Here is a 14,271-nt window from a genome sequence, read left to right on the forward strand (position 1 = left end):
CCCCCAAGCACTGGGCTGTTGAGTCTGTCAACTGGAAAATCCTCCCTAAAGGGCAGAATGCAACATTATGGATCACAGTCAACCAAAGGGGGAAAAAAATAATGTAGAAAATTGCCCTCCAAGCTGATAAAAACCCATCTCTCTCCCTTGACAAGCCAGCGCCATTCTTCACAGCCTTCCATTCTGGAGACATTTAAAGGGTCATAATTTCAAGTTCTTTTTTCTTTTATCCCTCTTTCTTTTTCTTGGTCGGGGAAGGCAGGTCTGAAAGGAGCTGGTTGCTAAAGACTGAGAGAAGATGGCCTGAACTAATTTATCTTGTGACCTTTTAGTGCCTTCACAGTGAAGTAATTTAATAGCACTTAATCTGTCAAAAATCTGAAGCTTTGTAATAACTGTATATTAAACCAGTTTTTATGGAGCATTAGTGAAAGTCTTTCCAGTTACAAAGAATGAGGAAAAGAACAGAGAGAGAACACTTGCCTTGTTTACCCTCATTACACTTCCTGGGACTCCTAAATGTGTTCTTGTGCCATGGAATGACTGGCCCATAAGATGGTCATGTCCCTTCATTTTACAGTGTTCATAAGATGGCTGGACCATAACTGGCCTAACTGGAGCAGTGACATCTGAGTCATGGCATCAACTATGAAAATAAATTTGCTATTGACAATACTGGGCAGAGATGGGCGCAAACCCCATACCACTGGGTTCTGTGACTGTTTAGAATCCAGAGTACTTTGATTCAGAGTGAAAGAAATTAGGATTAGTTTCTCTTGGAGTGTGTGTGTGTGTGTGTTCCCAACACAAATGACTAATTTTCCAACACCAATAATCCAATTCAATTCAATTCAACTAAATTCAATAATCCAATTCATATTCAATTCAAACACCATCTACTTGGTTTTAAAGTCAGACCCCATGAGTTAAAAGGGGAACCCTCACAAGACTGCCCCTACATCGTATGCCAGCCACAAGTGAGATTCCTGGTGACCTACACTTTGGCCTAGATGACTACAAATTTGGGGGATCCCACCACCCCCGACACAGGTTCCATAGTTTGCTAATGACTCATATAACTTAGGAAAGTGCTTTGCTTATGATCACTAGTTTATAATAAAGGACATAACTCAGAAATAACCAAATAAAAAAGATATATAGGGCAAGGTATGGGAGGAAAGGGCCACAGCAGCTCAATACATTTGCCAATCCAGAAGCTCTTGAAATCCCATAGTTCAAGAGTTTCTGTAGTCAAATCTTCAACTCTCTTCTCCTCTGTGGAGGTTAGAACATGAAGCTGAAGTTTCCAAAACTCTAATCATGTGTCAGATCTTTCTGGTGACTGGTACCATTTTGAAGTGATAGAGAGATTCCAACCTGAGTCAATTCAGGAGCCTGAACCCAGGTTAAAAATTTTATCTTGCATGGATATAAAATTTTACTGCTTAAAACAACACTCTTATATCTATTTTATGTTCCTGCTTATATCCCTTTCCTTGACAAAAAGTGACTCCTTCCATCCGTATCTGTTTAACACCCTCTCCCCCATAAACTATTCCTTAGGCTTCCTTTGCAACTCATTTCTTACCTATGCCTTCTTTTCCTGGCCTCTCAGTCCTTGTCACCTTTTCTCCTTTCCCCTTCTTTGTTACCTGGCATCTGCAAAACAAACTTGGTTCATGTTATATTGTTCCAACTAAATCATAATTTCTATATTCCTTAGTGTCATATAAACAGTAGATGGCAAATTTTAATCAGAATAAATGAAAGAAGATCTAATAGAAGAACTGTTTTCAAAAGTGGTGATGGAGTGTAGGAGTGGGAGAACTTCTGTTACCATTTCTTGAAGAGATGGAGGAAGGACCAGCAGCCAGAACTAGAAGGAAGAAGTTATACAAAAATAGTCATCTTTACAGAGAGGGTCCCTGGAAGGCTATGTTAACCAGTGTGATGAAAATGTGTCAAACAGTCTATGAAACCAGCCCCATGATCACATTAATGTACACAGCTATGATTTAATAGTAATAAAAAAATAGTCATCTCTAGACAGGCTGTGCCTTCTGCTAGAGAAATAATATAACAGCCAGATGATACTTGCAAGAGAGGTGGGTAAAAAAAGATCCCAAAGCCATTCTTTTTTTCCTCCTGCTAGGATTTGTCATTGGCTGAACTAAATCCAGGAGCCATGGGCAAGTAAGCCCATTGACAAAGACCATACAGGTCAGTACCTGAGCTAGAGAGAAAGCAGAGAGTAGCTCTGGATATGCACTGCCATTGATAACAGTTCCCAGTCACTGAGCTATGGATCTAGAGACTTAGAGATACTCTCCACGTCCAGAAGGATTCTCCACTATGGTTGCCATGCCCAGTGCATCCTCCGTTAGCCTAGAATAGTGGGAAAATGCTCTTCAAATGTTTACCTTGCAACACCAAGGTTTATATTGACTGCCCTTTAGCAAAAAGAGCAAAGAACCTAAGAGTCTTTAGAGTATTTAAGGTGGCAAATCCAATGGGTGGGAAATAACACTTGTCCTGTCTCCTGCCCACAGGTTTTCTTTTCTCTTAGTTTCCCTGAGGCTGCCATCCTCATTTCTCTCCTGCTTCACTGCAACTTCTCGGCTCCTTTCTTGGCTCCTTCTCCTCCATGCATTCTCTTCAGTCCTTTTTCTCTTTATTGATACACTTTCTTTCTGAAAGAGTGCCTAGTTGTCATGATTTTAGATACTGTTCATATGATTATACCACAAAAATATTTTTCATCTCAAGTCAGACTTTTCTGGCAAATTCAAAGCACATATAAAAAGCTCCCTTTCCAGAAGCTTTTAATGAATGTCTCACATATATCTTAAAACTTAATCTTTACAAATACAGTCCTTCTTCATATTTTCCTCCTTTTTTGTTTATTTCAGATTAATATGTAGGTATAAATGATTAGGTTACATTGTTTGTGTTTTTTAGGTAAAGTCTAAGTTGCAGTTGAGCCCTTCCCTGTGTATTTTTGCTGTACGCCCTGACATTGTGTCCCTGAGGTTAGAGTTTACCAATCTCCCTCCCTCTCCCCTCTCTCTCTTCCTACCTCCTCCCCACTGGAATTTAATTGTGTTTTTCCCTCATGTGGGAATGTAATTGTTTATCTATTGGTTTCATATTAGCACTCAGTACATTGGACACTTGCTTTTTTCTTCTTAGGAGAATGTTTGTCAACTACATCCAGGTTAATAAAAAAAGATGAAAAGTTTACGGCATTTTCTATGGCTGAATAGTATTCATGGTATATATATACACAGTGTATTAATCCATTCATGGGTTGGTGGGCACTTCTTCATATTTAACAGTAGCTTTAGTACCAAGTCACCCATGCAGTCTCATTCCTTCTCTTCATCCTCTATCTGTACACCTCTGCCAAATCCTATAAACTCTCCCTTGCCCAGAGTATGCATACACTCTATTCCAAGAGCTGCTTTCATCCGAACAGCCAACATCTCTCACTAAACAACTACAGATCTTCCTTTCTGTTTCTTCTCTTTCTTCCATACAAATCAATTTCCACACTGCTGGCAGAGTTGTGAGCAATCTTGTATTCTTCTAAAACCCTTCACCTACGTCTTATAGCATGTAAAATCACATCTGAATTTTTTTCACATGAGTAGGCCCTGCCTTTCTCTCTCAACCAGTGATTCTCAACCTTCCTAATGCCATGGCCCTTTAATATGGCTCCTGTGGGTTGTGACCCACAGGTTGAGAACCACTGCTCTAGACTAACCAGCCAGACCATCCAGCACTCTCTTCCTCACTGTCTGAGAAGTTTCACTGTAGGTGTTAGATTGCTCTTCCTGCAGGACACACATGCTGGCTCTTTCACTTGACTTAGGCTACAGTGTGAGTGTTAACTCCTTAGTTAGCTCTTTCTTGATTCCCTCATGTAAACTAATCACCCTCAAATCTCCTATGTAATTTTGTTTTTTTCCAGACCTTGTCACAAACCTAAATTATATTGTTTATTATCTGTTTATAATATTCTCTACTAAAATGAAAATTCCTAGAAAGCCCCAATTCTCACTGCCTAAATACAGGCCAGTACATAATATTTGCAAAATAAATAAAATAAATATTTTTCCCTGAAATCAGTAGATGAATGAACAAATGCATTCATGATTAAACCAAAGTTCTTTTTTTCCTCTATAATTATTTTTTAATTCCATTACTTAAGCACCTATAAAAATAATGCATTTTATTTATTATTCACAAAAAAGATTTATTTGTCTAAATCCAATGAAATATTTTAAAGGCTAGAGAATATGATTATATAACTTTTGGCCTATTATTTGCAACCTAAGAGTTGCTGTGAGTAAATATTTATTGAAAGAATAAATGAAGGAATCAAATGGGAGGGAATGAAGAAATAAAATACCTTTGTTGTCATATGATAACAAACTCAGCATCCAAAATCAACAGTTCCAGCCAGCAGCAGCTTGAGCACATCTGCTCATGGCTACAATCTTCTGTACGCTTAATATTCTCCCCCTGGTGTTCCTCATTTCTTTATAGTTTTAGTTTTTGCACAAAATCCAAAGAAACAAAGAGGCACAACTTAAACCCTCAGAGAAGCTTTGTTAAAGAGTAAGAAACAGAGGTAAGTGGTGGGTATTATTTAAGACAGGTACTTCAGACTCCATAAATTTTCTCAGTCAGCATTAGAGCTGCTTGATATTTTATGTAGCATTGCTTGCCTAGGTATGACATCCAGAAAATCTCATAAATGTGTAAACTTTCCTTTTTTATTATTTTTTCTCCTGGCAAAGGAAGGATTTTAGAATAGGGGGGAATGCCTACATTCCCTCCTTCTCTTTCTCTTCCTCATCCCAATTATAAATATCTGCAGTATTCTTTGGTTGTAAATAACAAGTATATTCTAGCTCATTATCTTTCCATCTTTCCTTAAAGTAACATGCAGAGATTACAACACAGAGAGAATTCCTTTATGTCATGTGAACACAGGAAACCTCGTGAGACATCCTTCATTCACTTATTCCTCAATCAGTATTTACTGTTGGAATAGAATCAGAGAAAAATAAAAACATGTCTACCGCGCCAACATAGACATAAGATGGAGATTTCAAATTAGAACACCAGAGTCCAATTTGTAAACATGAGGTCCACTAGATTTTCTGTACTCCATCGATATGCAGCTTTCCTGTGTTCTATGTTGTTTCATTTCTCTGTATGTGGCGTATAACTATGTGGTACACATGTATGTGTGTGTGTGTGTGTGTGTGTGTGTGTGTGTATGATATGGTTAGCTTCCTACTGGACATTAAGGTCTATTGAGAGAAAAGAGTATGCTGCATATTTATATACCTTCTGCTCCTATTCCCAAGTACGGTTTGGTTATATGACAAGCACTGCTCTGTTATATTTCATTACCTTTCCACATTTTTTCAACTCAAGTCAATCTGGCTTTAAGCTTTCATTTGCCAAGCTTGGTTGGATGCATTAGCACCCATATTCTATGCACAAATTTAGTCTCTATGGTCCTGACAGGACAAGGGGCATTATAAAATACAGAAAACGAAAGAAAAACTCTGCTTATCATCCCAAGCTCTCAGTTTCCACTGATGGTTGATAACTCTGCTACTAGCTGCAACTCTCAGTGTGAGGCTGTCTATAGACTCCTATCTACCATTTCAAAGCTCTAGCACTTGTGACCATCCTCTATATGCATTTACCAGCTCTGAGCATCTCCCATCTAATGCCCTGCTCCTCTCTGTAAATGCTACATGAAAACAGACCACATAACTCTATCACTAGTAGGAAAAATAAATCAGATTTTTTTCTCAATCTTAAGAAAATCAATGTCTGGAGATAAATACCTTTGATAGCTAACATCTCCCTAGTAATCTATTCTCTATGCATTCCTATCTAAAATGACCTGGACTATTAGTTCTCAACTCTATCAGGCCCAAGGCAACTATTTTATAATAAATATTTGGTAGTGCATCATTTATTATACTAAAATAAAATCCATAGCCTCACCTGCTCATGTGATTTCAAACAAAAAGAAATGAAATAAACTCAACAATTTGGTTTGACAAAAGATTAGACTTGTGGCTAGATACATAGAGAACTGGAAGATAGCTTAGGAGAAAATATCTTGATGAAAGTAAAAAATGATTTACAAAAAAAAAAAAAGGAAAATATAGCATAGAGCATAAGAAGACACAAGAATAGGTAAGAATACTTACAATTTGAATCCCAGAAGGAGAAAAGACATAATATGGAAAATAAGCAACATTTGTAGAAACAATAGCTAAGAATTTTCCAAAACCAGAAAAAAAAAAATCAAGTGTTGTTCAAAAATTGCCAAAAACCTCAAGATGGATAAATAAAACAACACTTAGAAAGAATATAGTAACAGTAAATTTCTAAAAATAAAAAAATACTAATAAAAGTGTAAAAAGCAAATTGACAAAAACATACTATTACCTTCAAAGGAGCAACAGCTGGTAGAGAAACAGAGACAGACAAACAGAGAAGCCAGAAGACAATGAAATATCTCCACTGGGGAAACACTCTTGCTCTGTATTCATTAAGGAAAAATGTAATATTCAAAAAATGAAAGTCAAGGAAATAAATGTTCAGAGAATCAATAACTGTTATAATTTGTCACTGGAAGACTCCTCATGAATGAAATATTAAAAGCAGAAGGAAATGATACACCTTAGGAAAAGAAATCACTAATAAGCTAAAGAGAGTGCAAGAAAGAAAATAAGACAGACATGTAGCCCACCTCTCCCAAGTCATCAGGTGAGAGGAAGGGGGGTCTGGACCTTTTCCCCACGTGGATTATTGGTGTGGACAGACAGCTGAAGACATGCAGCGAATTGGCAGGTTTCTGTATATGAGGTATAACTTAAAACCACAAACTGTTGTAGAGATTTTCCCTGCTCAGCTGTGCTGGCCAGCAGGCCCTTCCCTCATGGGGGACAGCAGCTTGTAATTCCTAGAAAAACCCAACTGATGAAAATTTATTCCTGAGCTGAGTTTAGTGACCTGAAAGGGGTCCCACTCAGAGCCACAAGGGGCTAAGCAACCCAATGGAAAATTGAAGAGAAGGGATCTCGCCCAGGAAACAGACATTTTGAATTGCAAAAATGGCGGACACCTTCCCCCAGAACAACAGGAGTGATTAAATACATTGGACCATTCCTGGTGGGGAATATTGGTGTGGGCTGGCAGTTCAGGCTGTGTAGTGAACTGGTGGGTGGCTGGACTCAAAAGTCCAGATTCAAAAGTGAAACTCTGAGCTACAAAAACTGAGGATAAGGTCTTGGTGTGCTGCAGCTGCGGGAGCCGGCAGCAGCTAAAACCTGTGACAACCAGCACCCTCCCCCACAGCCAATTGCAGTAGCCAGATTACAGGAGAAAGTGGGAGCAGAGTGGAAAGATTTGTGAAGCGTGGACTTCTGCACCAAGTTGGGAGGTCGGATAGGAGTGCTGTCTGGAACAGAGCAGCTGAGGTTGGAAAATAATTAGATAATAAATTTTACAGAAACTCCAAAATGGCAATGGGCAACATAGGGTGGTTAACGTGGTAACAGTGAAAATTGTGAACCAGGTATAAGTCTGAGAACCACTCACAGTGCCACCTGGTGTCCAGAAAGTATATTACATTATAAAAGTATTCCTACAAAAGTTGAATATAGATGTATATTTCTACATATATAAAAGAATAATATTTTTGTGGTGGGTGCCTTTTTTTTTTCTTCTCCTCATCATTTTCTGGGAGGAGCTATTATTAATTTTTTTATTATTATTATATATGTATTTTTTCTATTTTAATTTTTTCTTTCTTCCTTTTTAACTTTTTTATGAACATCACTTTTTTTACCTTTTTCTTTTTTTTATATTAAATCATAAGTGTATACATTGATATGATCATGGGGCATCATACACTCGCTTCATAGACCATGTGACACATTTTTATCACAGTGGTTAACATAGCCTTTCCGGCGTTATCTCAGTTACTGTGCCAAAAACTTTACATTCTACATTTACCAAGTTTCGCAAATACCCCTATAAGATGCACCACAAGTGTGATCCCACCGATCCTCCTCCCTCTAGCCACCACCCCCTTTCCCACTTCCCCCTATTGTTAAGTTGTAACTGGGTTATAGCTTTCATGTGAGAGCCCCAAATTAGTTTCATAGTAGGGCTGAGTACATTGGGTACTTTTTCTTCCATTCTTGAGATACTTTACTAAGAAGAATATGTTCCAGCTCCATCCATGTAAACATGAAAGAGGCAAAGTCTCCATCTTTCTTTAAGGCTGCATAGTATTCCATGGTGTACATATACCACAATTTATTAATCCATTCGTGGATCGATGGGCACTTGGGCTTTTTCCATGAATTAGCTATTATGAATTGGGCTGCAATAAACATTCTGGTACAAATATCTTTGTTATGTTGTGATTTTTGGTCTTCTGGGTACATGCCCAGTAGAGGGATTACAGAATTGAATGGCAGATCTGTTAGAGTTTCTCTTATAAATTGACGTGCATTCTGGTTGGGTGCATAGATACTAATAATTGAGATATCATCATATTGAGTATTACCCTTAACAAATATGAAGTGACCATTCTTGTCCTTCCTTACTTTTGATGGTTTAAAGCCTACTGTACCTGCAAATAAAATTGCAACACCTGCTTTTTTCTGATTACCATTTGCCTGAAATATGGATGACCATCCTTTCACCCTGAGTCTGTATTTGTCTTTTAAGTTGAGATGTGACTCTTGTATGCAACAAATATCTGGCTTGAGTTTTTGTATCCAGTCAGCTAACCTATGCCTCTTTAGAGGACAGTTTAAGCCATTCACATTGATGGAGAGTATTGATAAGTCTGGTGGAATTTTGGGTATCGAGTTTTTCAAAGGTCCAGTGGACATTTTTAATCCTTTCGCCAGTGTGGCAGTTGGAGTTTGATCCGAAGTTTCTGAGTGAGTTTAATTTGTGGTATAGGATTGGGTTGGTCATTGTGGAGGATAGGTCTGAGAACATCCTGAAGAGCTGGTTTACTTATGGCAAATTTTTTCAACATATGAATGTCATTGAAGTATTTAATTTCTCCATCATAGATGAAACTCAGTTTAGCTGGATACAAGATCCTGGGTTGAAAGTTATTTTGCTTTAGGAGATTAAAAGTTGATGACTACCCTCTTCTGGCTTGAAAAGTTTCAGCAGAGAGATCTGCAGTTATTCTAATATTCTTACCTTTGTACGTAATAGTTTTCTTTCGCCGGACTGCTTTGAGAATCTTCTCTTTCATGTTAACTTTAGTGAAGCTAATTATGATATGTCTGGGGGATGACTTATTGGGGTTGAATCGTGCTGGGGTTCTGAAGCTGTCTGCTACCTGAATTTCAGATTCTCTAGGCATGTCTGCAAAATTTTCTTTCATAATTTCATGCAGAAGGGCCTCTGTGCCCTTGGAGGACACTTCATCATTCTCAGAAATCCCTATAATTCTTATATTGCTTTTTTTCGAATTATCTGAGAGCTCTCTGAGTGAGTGATCCATTTTTGCTCTCCATTTCTCTTCCTCTTTGAGAGATTGGGAGCGTTCGAAGACTTTATCTTCAATGTCAGAAATCCTTTCTTCTGCTTGCTCCATTCTGTTACTGAGGGATTCTACTGTATTTTTCATATCTTTGAGGGCTGTAAATTCTTGCTTCAGTGTGTCTAAGTCTTTGGTGGTTTTGTATTTAAATTCGTTAAATTCTTGAGACAACTTTTGAATTTCTCCTCGAATTCCTAATTCCATTTTATTAATCTTGTCTACAATCCAAATTCTGAATTTGATTTCTGACATCTCAGCCAGTTGTTTATGAATGGGATCTTCAATCACATCTGCCGTATCTTTTCTTGGGGGGGTTGATCTATCCTGGTTATTCATGTTACCAGAGTTTTTCCGCTGATTCCGCCCCATGGTTATTTTACTCCCTTTGGTTTCCCCCCTGGGGTTTTATCCAGGGCCCGTACAGTGTTGTGGCCTGAGAAACTGGGGCCCTGTCTGGTGTGGTGGAGCAAAGTGGTTCTGTCTTGTTTTCAGCTGGTGTCTGTTCGATCCTATTGCAACTTCTACTCTGGCTTGAAGTCTCAGCTGTGTGGAAAAATCAGCAATTAAGTCACCCCGCCCGCCCACCTCTGGCCTCAGTTGGAAAAGGAGAATCAAACCTTCCTACAACCGCACACCCAGGGCACCGCCTGAAAAGTCCTCAGTCTTAGCCCAGTTCAAAAGGTCCAAATCAACTGTCTCAATCGGCACCTGTCTCGGGTGGGAGAGTTCAAGAGGTTTCTGGGAACTGGATCACAGGAGCCTGGTGACTCCTCTGACACGGCTCACCCCAGTGCAGCGTGGAGTCAGGAGGAGCCACCCAGCAAACAGAGCAGTCTGGGAAGGTTGTCGTCTCCTTCCCCACTTTGCCCCTCCATCGGACCCAGTCACTGTTATCTCTGCAGATGGCTAACCCAGTTGCCTGCAGTGAACAGACACTCCAGGGGTTTGCACCTGCCTGAATCACAAGGAAGTCTGCCAGGCCCCCGTAGACTGCCGCTATCTAGCAGGAGGAGATGGGGCCTGACATCTTTGAGTGCTTGATGCAGGTGATGGGAAGGAGGTGTTCACTCAGGCTTAGCCCGTCCCTGATGGATGCTGCTAACAGAACAGAACAGAACAGACAACTTTGCAGGGTTCTGTCTCTGTTCCTGCCAAAATCACCTACAGAAGACGGGCTGTTCTGAGTTCAAACGTCTTTGCTGCTGGAGGTTTGTGTCCTCTTTGCTACTGGAGGTTTACCGATCACCTCTCTGGGTCGGCCCTGCCCTGGAAGCTTGCCAGGTTTGTGAGCAGTGTTAGGAAATCCCCCGCTTACCGGTGGCCTCCTCTGGTTGCCCAGGGAGACAGGGGGTGTGGCCTCAGAATATCCAGAAGTGAGCGTTCTTCCGTTAAAGAAAAAACGGCTGTTGATATACCTCCAGGGAACTGCTGCTCTGGTGTGGGCACTCAGCCGACCCTTTTCTCCTCTGTCTCATGCCCCAGAGTCAGCACTGAGTGGCCGCAGTTTATGCTGGGTCCACACCCCTCAAGAGATCCCCCAAGAATACAAACTCTTGGGGTATAGGCCCCCAGACCCCGATAGGGAGTGGGGGGGAAGCTAGAGTTTCATTCAGTTTTAAGCCCTCCCGGGGAGGGCTGTTGCACCGCACCACAGGGAAGTGCCGCCAAGGCTTGATTTCCCCTCAGCAGAGTGCCCTCTCCTTGCTCACATGTCTCAGAGTCAGTGCTGACCTGACACAGCTCGGGCACTGTGCACTCCCCTCGAGAAATCACCCAAGGATCCGAACTCCTGGGGGATAGGCCTCCAGACCCCGAGTGAGAGTAGGGGCTCTCAGCTCTCAGCGGGGAAACTAGAGTTTTATTCAGTTCTGTGCCCGGCCCCGTAATGTTGCCCGGAGGGGGGGCTGCTGCACCTAATCCGCAGGGAAGTGCCACCGAGGCGTGACTCCCCCTCAGTAGAGTGCTTTCTCCTCGCCCGCGTGTCTCAGAGTCAGCGCTGACCAGTCGCGGCTCGGGCACTGTGCGCTCCCCTCGAGAAATCACCAAGGATCCGAACTCCTGGGGGACAGGTCCCCAGACCCCGAGTGAGAGTGGGGGGGGAAGCTAGAGTTTCATTCATTTTTATGTCTGGCTGTATTGATGCACGGGGAGGGCTGTTGCACTGCACCACAGGGAAGTGCCGCCGAGGCGTGACTCCCCCTCAGCCCGGTGCCCTCTCCTCACTCTCGTGCCTCAGAGTCAATGCTGACCAGTCGCAACTCGGGGACTGTCCACTCCCCTTGAGAAATCACTCAAGGATCCGAACTCCTGGGGGACTGGCCTCCAGACCTCAGTGGGCGGGAGGGGAGTGTTGGGGATTCAGGGTTGCTGGCAAAGGATTTTTAAAGTTTTATTCAGTTTTATGCCTGGCAGGAGAATGCCAAGGCACCCCAGTAGGGGAGGTAGGTCCAGTTTTTAGAAGGTCTCTCCCGTGGAGTGTAGTGGGAAGGCCTTTAATTTCTGCCCGCTTGTTTAATTGTGGGGCTCTTGAGCCGGTCCCATGGGGGAAAGGGACTCCCGTCCGCTTGGTGGTGGATTTTGTACCTTTTGTTTGCGTCCTTGTGATCACAGCTTGCCTCAGCGGTGTTGATGTGCGTTCTTCAACCTTCTCTCTTGGTGAGGCTCAAGTCCACCAGGATACTTACTAAATTCCTGTCCCTTAACTCTCCTTCTGGATGGGAGCCTCTGTTGAAAGCTGGGTTCTGTCCGCCATCCTGTCTCCCCCCTCTTTTTTCCTTTTTCCCTTCTCTCTTCCTCTTCTTCCCTTCTTATGGCCTCTGAGAGTGCTTACATCAGATTTTTACAGGTTTTTTTTGTTTGTTTGTTTTGTTCATTTGCTTGTTTTTTTACCTTTTTTCAATTATTTTACGATTATCATTATTTTTACTGTACTTTTTGTTGTTTTCTGTATGACTATGTGTTTCTGATTGTTTGTGCATCTGTGAGCTTCTGTGTCTGGTAGCCTTTTATCTGTTTACTTGCTCATTTGGTCTCAATGAGTTTGGTGTTTTGCTAAATCCACAGGTTGGCTATTTTCCCTAACTCCAATTTTCACATTCAACAAGAACAAGGGGGAATGCAGGATGATGGCTGTTTAGAGCCAGCTCTTAATAGAAGCCCCAGTCCAGAGGGAGAGATAACAACCAGAAAAAAACCACCAAAGCTGCAGGAGGGGAGCCGAGCTGAGAGATGAAATAGATAATTGATCGTCTTCCCTGCTGAGGCAAGCTTTGACTCCAAAGAGACTGCTTTCAGAGGCGGAGACAAGATGGCTGACTGAAGCCAGCTTTCTACAGAGGCTCCCATCCAGAAGGAGACTTAAAGGACACAAATTTAGCAAGTAACCTGGTGTATTAGAGCTGCACGAAGAGAGAAGTTTGAAGAACACACATCAACCCCTGTGAGACAAGCTGCAACCCCAAGGATACAAACAAAAGGTACAGAATCCATCACCAAGCGGATGGGAGTTCCCCCACCCTCATGAGAATGGCTGAGAGTGCCACACAAATGACCAGAGTTCAAAATATTTGAGTTGTCAACAGACTCCTGCAATCCAGATCCCAGAGACCTTTTAAGCTCTCACACCTGTGACAGGTGCTGACTGAGACAATTAATTGGATCTTTGCTCTGAGCCAATCACCGGAGGAGTATTCAAGTGATGCCCTGGGTGTGAATTGTTGCCTGTGGTGGGAGGGGTGACTTAATTGCTGGTATTTCTCCATGGCCGTGACTTCAATCCAGAGTAACTGTTTCACTAGCATCAGACAGAGACCAACTGAAAACAAGACAGAACCACTTAGCCCCACCACACCAAACAGGACCCCATTCTCTTGGGTCATAGCACTAACGGGTCCTCGACAAAGGTAAAGGGGAAAAGTCAAATGGTGTAAAATAATCATGGGGCGGAATCAGCAGAAAAACTCTGGTAACATGAATAAAAAGAATAAATAGAACCTCCTCCCCCCCAGAAAACATATGGCAGATGAAGCTGAAGCTCCCATTCATAAATAGCAGGCTGAGATGTCAGTAATCAAATTCAGAATTTGGATTGCAAACAAGATTAATAGAATGGAGGAATTTCTTTTTTTTTTTTTTTTTTTTTAGACACAGAGTTTCACTTTATTGCCCTTGGTAGAGTGCCGTGGTGTCACACGGCTCACAGCAACCTCCAACTCCTGGGCTTAGGCTATTCTCCTGCCTCAGCCTCCCGAGTAGCTGGGAATACAGGCGCCCGCCACAATGCCCAGCTATTTTTTTGTTGCAGTTTGTCTGGGGATGGGTTTGAACCCGCCACCCTCGGCATATGGAGCCGGTGCCCTGCTCACTGAGACACAGGCGCCACCAGAATGGAGGAAATTTTTTTTTTTATTGTTGGGGATTCATTGAGAGTACAATAAGCCAGGTTACACTGATTGCAATTGTTAGGAAAAGTCCCTCTTGCAATCATCTCTTGCCCCCATAAAGTATGACATACACCAAGGCCCCACCCACCTCCCTCCTTCCCTCTTTCTGTTCCCCCCCATAACCATAATTGTCATTAATTGTCCTCATATCAAAATTGAGTACATAGGATTCATGGTTCTCCATTCTTGTGATGCTTTACTAAGAATAATGTC

The sequence above is a fragment of the Nycticebus coucang genome, chromosome 19 (genome assembly GCF_027406575.1).
Source record: "Nycticebus coucang isolate mNycCou1 chromosome 19, mNycCou1.pri, whole genome shotgun sequence".
Classification (NCBI taxonomy): domain Eukaryota; kingdom Metazoa; phylum Chordata; class Mammalia; order Primates; family Lorisidae; genus Nycticebus; species Nycticebus coucang.